We start from the raw sequence: 13,123 nt of genomic DNA, 5'->3' as shown, positions 1-13,123 counted from the left end.
GGGCCCAGCCGCTCCGCGGCATGTGGGATCTTCCCGGACCGGGGCACGAACCCGTGTCCCCTGCATCGGCAGGTGGACTCTCAACCACTGCGCCACCAGGGAAGCCCTTAACTGCTTTTAAACAAGTTAGACACACACATATCCTTTTATGATAATGTTATTTCAATGTCATAAACTAGACACAGGATCATAACTCCTCCCATTATAGGTACTTTCAGAAAGAATAACCTTATATCAGGCATGACATTTTTTGAATTATTTTGGCAGATGCCCATAATTTAGTTGGCTTACATCCAGTATGTAGATGTATTTCTTCCAATTAATATATACTGGTCATGTCCTTGGGAAGTGACATTGCTTAAAAATAAAATTCAGGAAATGGGACACTAGTAATACCTACTTTGAAATCTTTCCCTACTGAAATTAGTGTTGAACTCTGGAGTAATTCATTTGTGTATAAGGGTGAAACAAACATAGATTTTGGAAGAAAAAGTCTGGCCTTGCTTTCATGTATCTGAGGGCCCATCTCTAGGGTGATGATCTTCCAACCACAGCAGTCTTGGTCAGGGTCTTCAAAAAACCTCATCCGTGGTTGTCTCTCAAGTATACTAGTTTGCTTGTAACCAACCAAAATAAACACCTGTGGTTTAATAAAAAATAATATTTGATCTTTTTCTTCCTTTGGTTTCTGGCACAGAGTTCCCAGAACATTTGGTGTCTCCTGAGTGATGAGAATGTCTCTGTATACTAATGAGATGACTCTGGTATGTGTGGGGAGGAGGGGTAGGGAGTGAGGGGGCCTAGATAGCTTCAAGATAGGGGTTGGTCACCAGAAACACCAAGGCTTGATTAGAAGCTTGGAACTTTCAGCCCCACCCCTAGACCTTGAGAGAGGGGACAGAGGGGAGGGGCTAGAGATTCACTTCAATCACCAATGGCCAATGATTCAATCAATCGTGCCTACCCCGTGAAACCTCCGTGAAAGCCCTTAAATGACAGAGGTCAGAGAACTTCCAGGGTTGGTGAACAAATCAGTGTTCTAGGAGGGTGGCACACCCAGAGAGCACATGGAAGCTCTGTTCTCCCCACCCACATACTTTGCCCTATGCTTCTCTTCCATTGGGCTGTTCCTGAGTTATATCCTTTATAATAAACTCGTAAATGTAAATAAAGTGTTTTCCTGAGTCCTGTGAGTCATTCCAGTGAATGAGTAGGGGATCATGGGAACCAAATTCATACCCAAGTTGGCTGTATGTATGGGTTGACTCGGGATGTGGAACTTACAAGGAGCATCTGGGGTGAGGGCAGTCTTGAGAAACTGAGCCCTTAAACCTGTGTAGTCTGACATTTACTCAGAGCTGTTAGTGAGAGGATTGAATTGAATGGTTGGACACCCAGCTGGTATTGGAGAATCCAAGAATACCAGATGCTAGACTTTGCCAAAGAACCAACCTTGAGCACAGCAGAGAAGATGGAGGTGAGACTGATAAAGACTTGTGTGAAAAACATGCAGGCTCCCCCTTCCTCTGATGAGAGTTGAATGATTGAACACCTGCTGGCAAGTCCTGCTTGGCCCACAAGCACTTTCTAAAAATCCAAATGACCTAATGGTGAGCATTTAAAATGGGGACATTTTACATTAAAATCCAGATTTCAGGCTGACCTTGAAGAATTAGAAGACACATAGCACTGGACTAGAGCCCCACATGGCAAAACAGGATGGAGCAGAGCAAGAGCAGCCTCCCTCCTCTGAGAGGGCATGTGCCGTGCAGTCACCAGTCTCTTCCATCCGAGCAGCACCTCCACGCCCAAGGCTGACAGCTACCACGTAGCATCCACTCGTTTACATCACTGCTTTGGTTCCTAAGGTCACTGTTTGCATTTTTTGCTACAGACAACATAAAGTTTTATTCTTAGGTCAATTCAGATCATCAGGAACCTGCAGTCTTGGACTGTACTGTGTTGGCCTACTGCAGAATGTCTTTAAGTCACGTTTTGGCTTCATATCCTCTCTTTTCACTCATAGTAACTGCAGTAAATTGCCCTTATGGATGTTAAAGACACTACCACTAAATTTTTAGTGTTCCTTTTATCTAGGATGTGAATCCTATGTAATTTCAGAATTAAAGGCTAGGAAGGGCTTTGTCACCTGGGGAACTGGTGTGCTCCACTCATGATTAGGGAGAACTATGGAAAGGAGTCCCTTTATATCACTAACCATGAAGTAGTCATCCCTCGGTATACATGGGGGATTGGTTTAGGACCTGCAGCCAGATACCAAAATTCATGGATGTTCAAGTCCCATAGTCAGCCCTCCATATCGGCTAGTTCTGCATCCATGGCTTCAACCAACCCCGGATCCTATATTAAGCTTTTGATCCACAGTTGGGTGAATCCAGGGATGCAGAATCTGCAGATTCCGAAAGCTGACTGTATTTATTGGAAAAAAAAAAAAAATCTGCATATAAGTGGACTGAGGGACTGAGCAGTTAAAACCCATGTTGTTCTATGGTCAACTGTAATTCTGAGTCAACTATACAACTAATAACAGGCCATTTAGTGTTCTATTTTTCATCTTAATTTATATGTTCCCTAGCCTGGACTTTCAGTTTTTAATTAGTATTTTACAATTTTTTTTATAAGGGTAACACAGAGAAAATATATGAATATGTGGATAATTGCAACCTCATTCCTTGTGCTACCTCCTAAGGGAAACTCTGGGTTTGATTCTCAGCTTTTTCCCCTTTCCCTAGTTCTGGGCTTATTGACACAAATGTGAGAAATAAATTAGCAGGACGAGAGAAGTGGAGAAGAATATACAATGAGAGAGGAAATAGAAGAAAAGATATCGGGACTTCCCTGGTGGCGCAGTAGTTAGGAATCTGCCTGCCAACGCAGGGGACACGGGTTCGAGCCCTGGTCCAGGAGGACCCCACATGCCGCAGAGCAACTAGACCCGTGCGCCACAACTACTGAGCCTGTGCTCTAGAGCCCGCGAGCCACAACTGCTGAGCCTGCGTGCCACAACTACTGAAGCCCGTGCGCCTAGAGCCCGTGCTCCGCAGCAAGAGAAATCACCACAATGAGAGGCCCACGCACTGCAACGAAGAGTGGCCCCCGCTCGCTGCAGCTAGAGAAAGCCCGCATGCAGCAACGAAGACCCAATGCAGCCAAAAATAAATAAATAAAAACAAATAGATTAATTAATTTTTTTTAAAAAAAGAAGAAAAATACCTAAAAATGAAGGTGGAAAGAAGGAGAAAGGTAAGGACTGACTGGATTTGAGGAGACCCTTTGTGTAGGTTTCAAGACAGAGAAAGTTTGGGGAGATAGCTGACAGCCATGTAAAAGTTCAGAGAGATGGGCAAAGAGGATTTTTTTAAAGTTCTATTACATATAATGCATTTACTCCCCTTTTGGATGTTTTCTGAGAGGTGAAGTAAGTATTTGAATTATTTTCAATTATTTTCACTGTCATACTTATTTCTTTGAATATGACTTAATGCTGGGACTGGACCACAACAAGTCTGCTTATATATATGGGTTACATAAATGTAGTTTTTATAAGGTGCCTCAAATCTCTATGGAATAAGGTGGGGCATGAATGAATGAATGAACAGATAAGAAATAAACAAACTTCAGTGCTGCAATGATAAAGCAGGCTAATTATAAGTTATCTATGTCAAATTCCACAAATCGTTAAAATCCTTGAATCCCAGCATGTCACATAGACTAAAAGGGACTAATACCACAGTGAAGTTGCTTGATACCCTTACAATGACAGAAATCAAACTCTGCCCAAAACCAATGTACTAATTTAAAGAATATAAGGTGCTCTGAGGGGGACAACTACCCTGAAACCTAACAACTCCCTCACCACTCAAACACCTGCCCATTTCCCCAGATAAAGAGAAATGGACTTTTCCATCATTAACTCTTCTTCATACTTAATATGTCACTTGGCACACGGAAACAAAATTCATTATATGCCATTAACTGAGTAATCAAACCACCTTCTACAAGAGCAGTCTTTACCAAGAAACTTTCACTTTGATTTTATTACATTTTCTTTTTGATTTTTTAATAGTAGTTGATAAAAGGCAAGGTAATTTCATATAGATTTGCATTTGTTTATGTAGTTTTCATTGTTCTGATCGGAGAAATTCCTTTTAATTTCCGTACACATTATGGAACTCTTTTACACCTTTATAATATTGGAATAATAGTCATCCAAATTTCCTGTGGATTTCCATGTTCCTGTGTTAGGCCATAAAAAACTCAGCTGGACTTTATTCTGGCTGAGATTGAAGAAGCTTCTGAACAAAACCAAAATATAATGATAACAATATTTCATAAGATGAGGGAAAATAAATATGTTTTTAACTATCACTGAGATGCTCTGCAGGGAGTATACCAGTTGCAGTTCAAATGAAAGTCAAGCAAAGGAAAGTTTCATTGCTGTTTATATGGATTAGCACAAAGAAGGCTCAATATTTAACCCATGTATTACACATTACAATTTCACAGCAACACGGGCAAAAACTAAAATTCAGCATTTATCAACTATTATATCCTTAGTAAATCTATTATACACACAAAAAATAAGGAGTTCTTCATCAATATATATTAATTCCTCTATATTCAGATATTGTTTAGAGGACTTGTGATGTTAAAGCACTAAATTGAGTTTTCAAAATTCTACATAAAGCTGTCACAATATTAAAGATTCTAAAATGGTAAAATAATAATAATTTAAAATAATTACCTAAGCTAATAAAAAATTTATCTTTTTCATCTTATTTTCCAAGAAGCACAAATCATAAAATTTCAGGTAGGAAAGCTCCTTAAAAGTCATCTCACTGAATTATCTATCCAGTGATGGGATTAACAATTATATTTACAGACCCCTTCCAAACACTCCAGTGCCTAGAAATTCACCAAGACGCAACATATATCATTCTTCTTTTTAAAACTCAACTCCAGTGCCTAGTTCAGTATCTGATACACTATAGATAATTGTAGTAGACTTTTGTTGACCTCCCTACAATCTGTTCCTCCTTGTTTTGCCATCAAGGACCAATTTTCAATAAATATACCCTTCCCCCACTTTTAATACCGTATCTGGGTAGGGTTCCACCCCAGCTCTAGGGATGAAAGACACAGTTGGTCCTTGAACAATATTAAGTTTGAACTGCACAGGTCCACTTACACGGGGATTGTTTTCAAGAGGTAACACTACAGTACTACATGATCTGAGGTTGGTTGAATCTGTGGATGCAGAACCATGGACACATCAGAACTGCAGATATGGAGAGCCAACTATAAATTATATGTGGGTTTTTGACTATATGGAAGGTTAGCACCCATAACTCCTGTGTTGGTCAAGGGTCAACTGTATTTAACCCAGGCCAATCAAAGCACCGAGGCTCCTCCTGCACAGCTGCCCAGAACCAGCACATGATCGAAGCTGGTCCAATCAGAGTGAACCTCAGGTCTCACGTGAACTACAGGTAACACACTCACTTTGCCTACTGTTGCACAGGGGAGATCCTGTGTTGTCAGTGTTTATCAAGTAAATCCTGGGAAGGAAGACAAAAGAATGGAAGAGCTTATATACAGAGAAACTGAGTCATGACAACATTATTTGGGGCCCAAATCAAGGTATTCTTTAAGTCAAATCTAAAATCTATCTCAGGACTTTTTAACTTATGGGTGCCAGTAAATCTCCCAACTCCTTTCCCCCTAAGCTGGTTTGATCTGTTTTCTGTTACTTGACACCACCCACCCCTCAAAAAGAGAGTTCAGACTATTGTGTAAATTTACATGTGAGTGACTCCAAAATGTGGACTGTCTGAGCTGGGGTTGGATAGCAGCTGGGAAGTTCGCCATTTTTGTCATGTGACAATAAAATGGATGCTGTATGCTAAAACTAGATCATGTGTCTATCAGGACTGCATCATTAGGGGACTTAAGAGAATTTTTAGGATTCTAGAGTAAACTGTCTACTTATTTAGCCTTCAGTAAGGTCTTCCAAAAAGAGACCAGTTTGGGCTGTAACTGATCTGCTGAAAGTAGAGCCAGATGAAAATACAATTTCACGAAGAGAAAACCTTTGTTTGCGGCTAAGGTGTGGTGACCTAGAGTCTTGCAGAGGTGGGAAAGCCAAATTATCTGCCCCAAACTAAAGTCAGTACAAGGAAAGTAGGGGGCTTCACTATTCTTTTTTTTTTTTTAAGTCTTTATTGAATTTGTTACAATATTGCTTCTGTTTTATGTTTTGGTTTTTTTGGCCATGAGGCATGTGGGATCTTAGCTCCCTGACCAGGGATGGAACCCGCACCCCCTGCATTGGAAGGTAAGGTGTTAACCACTGGACCAGCCAGGGAGGGACTTCACTATTCTGAGATGAGGATTTGTGAGAAGCTGATCTTCCTCAGGCCCCTTACCTCCAGTTATTCCCTCTGCCAGACACACGTGATGATGGCCCCATTGCACAAATGCAGCAGAAATACAGCCCAGGGCTCCTAAGAAGGAAATCAATAGTGCCTCCCCAGCTCAGGTCACTGGTTTTCACTGCCCTGAAGCACAGACCCAGAGGGTAGTGTTACTCTCAAGACTAAGGAGATGGGCTGAGTACCAGCCCACAGCTGAGAGACCAAAATTCTCAAGCCAAATTCTATCTTCATCCAAAGACCGTGGCTCCGCCAAGGCTATGGTTCTGGTTTCCAGCCATGGTGTTTGGCCAATGAAAACAGAATGAAAGCCTGCTAAATTTTTTAATGGAATTGTATTGCCAGGAAAAAAAACCCTGATTTGTCAAAGAAAATGGATTTGTAACTGCTCAACTCCCAAACGAATCCCTCGATCCCCAAATCTATGCCATCAGAAGATGGCTACTAGAGAAGTCCGGCTCCCAGAAGGTTCCTCCTCCAAGCTGTCAAAACAGTGGATGAGAGTAAGCGGCTCTGAGCAGAACTGGGGCTGCCCAGGGAACTGATCCGCCACCAGAGCAGCAGAACCTGCCCCCTGGCCGAGTACAGCACACCGCTGGCCACCGTGCGCGCCTTCCCAGGTTGCCTTTCCCAAACCAGAGTTTTCTTATTTTTATTTTTGTTTTTTTCCAAATGGGAGTTTTCACTTAGGGAGACTCTAAGCTGGACAACTACATGAGCCCTTTCCCACCCAGGAAGGTGTGGGGCTGGAGCTGAGGCAGTCTGCTTGTCACCACATAATGAGGGTTTGGAGCCACCCCTGGCAGCTCCCTGTGGGGTCCACGAATGGAGAGGAAACAGCTGAGAGATATAGTGTATGAACCCACTTAGTGCCCTGTCTACTCTTGGAGATTTTTTTTCCCACTTGCATGAAAAGGAACACTAAACAATGATGACTTACAAGTAAATCAACGGCATCTATAAAGTTCTGCGTGAGACTGAATGCCATATTCCACCTCTGAAGTTTCTATCCATTGGTTTGACTTCCCGCTTGCACCAGAGAACTGAGATTTCTGCTCCTTGTGGCAGGCCTTTCAACATGTGAGACAGAGAGCACACCCACGCCTCACACCAAGTTTTTTTTTCTTCTTCTGACTAAACACCTCCAGTCTTTTCCATTTCTCTTCACACAAGATACGCGTATGCTCCTACTATGCTCATTGCTCTCAAACGAACACAGTTCAGTGCCTGCAGAATCTCATCTGGGCCTGGGCAGGCAGGCATGGAATCTTCTATCCTCTCGTCAGGGTGATACTAGCTGCTTAGGGCTGTCACAGCACACTGTCCAGTGTGGAACAGCCTCTTAGAAAATACTGGTGACTGGATGGATGGTAAAGGAGGAAGGGAAAAAGAAAGGAAGGAGAGAAAGAAGAAAGAAAAATAAGAAAGACATAAAATGAGGAGAGACAAAAAAGACAGGAAAAGAGAAGGAAGGAAGGGGGAGGGAGAAACTTAACAGACCAAGACGTCCCCAAGTAGCAACTTTTAAAAGCATGTGTTTTACAGCAGTGGTAACATCCTATGAAAAACACTGCTTGTAGCCGCATAGCACAGGGAGATCAGCTCGGTGCTTTGTGACACCTAGAGAGGTGGGAGGGAGGTGCAAGAGGGAAGAGATATGGGGACATATGTATATGTATAACTGATTCACTTTGTTACAAAGCAGAAACTAACACACCATTGTAAAGCAATTATACTCCAATAAAGATGTTAAAAAATAAATAAATAAAATTAAAAAAAAACACTGCTTGTGGGAGTGCAAACTGGGACAAAATTTTTGGAGGGCAATTTGGAGTAATTATTGAAATTTTAACTGTACATAGGCTTTGATGACTGCTAGGAGTTTATTCTACAGAAATATTTGCACAAAAACACAAAAGATATGTATAAAATGCCATTCAATGCAACAATGTAATAGCAAAAACATGGAGCCATCATGGAAAGATGTCTATATTACATATAGCATTAAGTTTTCAAAAAGGAAGCTACAGCAAGTAAGAGAAAACATGATTATATATGCATGAATATTTCTGAAAGGATAGGCGTGATTCTATCACCCAGGTTACCTTTGAGGAACAGAAATTGCAGACGAGAGGGGGAAAGAAGAAGGTCAGAGGACTTTAAAAGTCATGTGTGCTCCACTCTTTTATACTGTTTGAATTTCTTATTGTTACCACTTACTGCTGTTTCAAATCATGAAAAAATGGTGAACAGGGAACTCTGCTCAGTACTCTGTAATGACCTACACGGGAACAGAATCTAAAAAAAGAGTGGATATATGTATATGTATAACTGATTCACTTTTCTGTACAGCAGAAACTAACACAACATTGTAAATCAACTATACTCCAATAAAAATTAATTTAAACAAAAAAAAAATTAAAAAAAGGGTGAGCCTCTGCAATTAGTAAAAACCGTATTTTCTCAATTACTCTTCTGTTCCTCTAGTCCCTATTTCTCGTTCTAACAAGAATAATGCTTCAGTGTGCAGTGCCCTTGACCAGTTAGGATACCAAGCTTGGTGGCACAGGTGAATTACACACTCATCCCAGCGACACTGCAGTCACAGAGCAGCTGGCGTCAGGAAATGCTCCACGCAGGGTGCAGCAGTGATGGAGCCAGCAGAGGCTGGGGGCTGTGAGGCCCCAGGAGACGATTTCTAATTCTGGTCTCATCTGACCCTTCAGCTGCAATCAACACTACTGACCAGACGTTTTCTGGCCTTCTTGACACCACCGCCTCTTGGTGTGGAGGGGTCTCTCCACCTCAAACCCCCTTGTGCTTGTGTTCAGGAGGAAGGCCGCCGGCGACAAGGAGGTGGTGCCCAGGTGAACACTGATGAGATCAGAGAGACTGGCAGAGGCTGGGACACACAGGCCTTCTACCAGAATAAGGAGTTTAGAGTTTATTTCAAGGGCTATGAAAAGCCACTGGAAGATTCAGTGCAGAGAATGAGATGATCTGATTTGTGTTTTAAAAGTTTTTCTCGGGGGCTTTCCTGGTGGCGCAGTGGTTGAGAGTCCGCCTGCCAATGCAGGGGACACGGGTTCGTGCCCCGGTCCGGGAGGATCCCACATGCCGCGGAGCGGCTGGGCCCGTGAGCCATGGCCGCTGAGCCTGCGCGTCCGGAGCCTGTGCTCAGCAACTGGAGAGGCCACAACAGTGAGAGGCTCGCGTACCGCAAAAAAAAAAAAAAAAGTTTTTCTCTGGCTCCTACATGAAGAATGGGTTGTAAAGGGCAAGGATGGAAGTGAGGAGTTCAGTTAAAGGCTATGGCAGCTATCCAGAAGAGAGGTGATGGGAATTAGGAGATGAAGTGGACGGATTTAGGTTATGTTCTGAAGGTAAAGTCCACAGGGCTTGCTAAAGGATTAGGTGTGGAAAGTGAGGGAAAGAAGGTTAAAACTGACTCCTAGATTTTTGGCTTAAGCTAATGGGAAGCCGTGCTTACTGTGATGGGGAAGATGAGGGACAGAGCAGGTTTGGGACTTGTCTCCCCACACTGTTTTCTCAGAAGACTCACTGCCCATGCTTCCATTTTTATTCCCAAACTCCTGACTCTCCACTTTATACCTGCAGTTCAGGATTATGCTCCGAGCTTCTTCCCTGTGGATCCAATCACCTACTCCACTTTTCTATGCACTCTTCACAGCACACCAAACTCAAGATGACCAAAACTGAGCCTGAAAGTTGCCTCCCCAAATCCTGGTTTCCCTGAGGTGAAACTTACCATTATGTACTTACTGGAGTACATACCACTATTCATTAAGCTATTTACATAGAAACCTGGACCCTGGATTCTGCTCCATTTCGATCTCCACACTCCACCGTTGCTACTTCCTACTGATTTTACCTTCCTTCTACCTTTACACAAGCTCTCCCTCTACCGAGAATGCATCCCATCACCCTTTAGCTACCTCATCCCTATCACCCCTCAGAGATCAGGTCAAACATTACTTCCTCAAGAAGGCCTTCCCTGATCCTCAGACTTGGTTACGTCTCCCAGCTATAGACTCTCTGCTGCCATCTATCAATACTTTCTCTTTGCAGCACTTAGCAATAGTGTAATTGAGTAATTATTTCAATTAGCTGTTTAATAGCTGGCTCCCCCATTAGAATGTAAATTTCATGAGATAAGGGACAGTGTCTGTTTTAGTTATCACTGAAGGCTCAGTGCTTTGCACAGTATCCAGGCTATACAACAGAACCAAAATATACATTTGTGGAATGAGTGAATGAATGAATGAAAATTCCCTAACTAGCCACTAGCTGACCCTGGTTAAATAACAACCTCTCAAGGCTCAGTAACTCGTCTCTACCAAGAAGTTAGCTTAAGTGGCTTTTAAGGTATTTTTTAGCCCTAAATGTCTATAAAAATAAAAAACTAAGTAAATAAATATAAACCATATGGAGATTCATTATTCAGAAAATAAAAAATCTTCATTATGTTTTTTTGAAATGTCTTAAAATTTTCTTACAGCTGCAGAGGACTATTTTATGTCCACATGTATTTAATAAGTATTATTTATATCAATATTTTTAAGTCACTTTAGTTATATCTAGTGATTTCAGATAAGCGTTTCATGACAGCTCGCTTTCCATGGTTAAAGCCAAACAGGTTTGTTTATTAAAAACAAAAATAAGCCACCCACAAGTTCCTTTGAATACTCTCCCACTGTGTATCAAAGTACATCTTATTTTTAAAGATTCTTTATCGTTTCTCGATAATCTGCCTACCAAATATTTTTGCATGCATTATGATTTTTAAAAAACAATGAAAACTTCACAGCTTAACATGACAGTTTTTTTTTTTTTAAGGGCCATTATTATTTCTCAGAGGAAACAATTTTGTAGAACCAACAAAAAGGAAGGAAGAAACAGAGGGAAAGAGGCCCTGCTTATGCTAGCGACCGCTCTATAATTTCTCTACAGGAAGAAGCGGGGGGCAGAAATGAGTTTTAGAAAGCTTAAGGAAGACTTGGGGACTTGTGTTAAAGCTGCATCTTTTATTAGGACCATACGTTTCTCTGGGGTGGCATGGAGGAGTACTGACGGCAGTGGCATGAGGGAGGATGCTAAAGCCCCCAGAGCATCCTGCCTCCACCCAGACTGACACCAAAGGCCTGCCCCACTTACTTCTTCTAAGCGTTTTAGTTGTCTGCCTAGACAACTAAATAGTTTATGTGTCTGTGCGTGATCTTCACTATAAGCACATTTGTCTTTCCTGGTTTCTGCTTCTTCCTTAATTTATCATTTTCTCCACAATGAGGTCAAACTATGAGAATCACTTAAAATTTATGACCTCGAATTAATAAGTCACTAAATTTCTAGGACCAACAGTTTTACTCTATGGTCACATAGATTGGAGCAAAATTTTATCTTGAAAAAATTAGTTTCATTAAACACAATGTCTAGAAGTTGGAAAATAATTTAGATAAGATGCAAGAAAAAAAGTTATTCAGGGGCTCCAGAGAGAAACTGAAGCTAGTAACAGAATTTTGGTGGGCAGAACATGTGGCAGGGGAGAGAGCAGGCTCAGAGACCATGCCACATTGGGGACACAGGATGATGACATCACACTGGTGTGAGATCTGGACCAACCTGGCTGTGGAAAACAACAGAAGCTTCTGAGATCCTAGCTGTCCTTCATGAGTCCTGCCAAAGAACTTCCCACTCATAGCAGCACTTCCCTAGGAGGTAAACTTGGTGCTGTGTTTCATTATACCTGGTTGTGAATTCTGAGTAGCCCATCAGCCAAAGCTGATTTTAAAAACTCAATTTCTAAGTCGGAAAGACAATGACAAATACCATACGATATCACTTATATGTGGAATCTAAAATATGATACAAATAAACATATCTATGAAACAGGAACAGACTCACATAGAGAACAGACTTGTGGTTGCCAAGGGGGAGGGGGGTGGGAGAGGGAAAGATTGGGAGTTTGGGATTAGCAGATGCAAACCAGTATATACAGGATGGATAAACAACAAGATCCTACTGTATAGCACAGGGTATATTCAATACCTTGTGATAAACCATAATGGAGAAGGATATGAAAAGAATATATGTATAACTGAGTCACTTTGCTGTACAGCAGAAACTAACATTACATTGTAAATGAACTATGCTTCAATAAAATTTTAAAAATTAATATTAAAAAAATTAGAGGGGCTTCCCTGGTGGCTCAGTGGTTGAGGGTCCACCTGCCAGTGTGGGGGACGTGGGTTCGTGCCCCGGCCCAGGAGGATCCCACATGCCGCGGAGCGGCTGGGCCCATGAGCCATGGCCGCTGGGCCTGAGCGTCCGGAGCCTGTGCTCTGCAGGGGGTGAGGCCACGGCAGTGAGAGGCCCGCGTACCGCAAAAAAAAAAAAAAATTAGAAACTCAACTTCTGAGCATCTTTGGTACCCTAGACCTTCATGGGCCATAAATGAAGCCTCTTTACTGACCAATGACAAATGGGACTTGTTAAAACTAATTGGTTGTGGGCTTATGGACTCATTCTTCCTCTCCAGAATTCAAACTTCAATCCTTCATTAGCATTAACAATGAATTCGTGTGTGATTTCTTACCTAGCAAGTAATAAAGTAATTCAGTGCTTGTTTTATTGATTGCTATAATAGTTAAAAG

At 41.9% G+C, this 13,123-nt stretch overlaps 1 protein-coding gene across 3 annotated transcripts in view; it reads right to left on the bottom strand.

Annotated features, from left to right (window-relative positions):
- The window catches only part of NCOA7 (nuclear receptor coactivator 7), a 144,884-nt gene that overhangs the window by 88,843 nt on the left and 42,918 nt on the right, over positions 1–13,123 (bottom strand). The window lies entirely within an intron of this gene.

This window comes from Stenella coeruleoalba (assembly GCF_951394435.1).
Source record: "Stenella coeruleoalba genome assembly, chromosome: 12".
Classification (NCBI taxonomy): Eukaryota; Metazoa; Chordata; class Mammalia; order Artiodactyla; family Delphinidae; genus Stenella; species Stenella coeruleoalba.
Note: the sequence above shows the minus strand (reverse complement) of the source record. Positions and strands in the feature narration are given on the sequence as shown.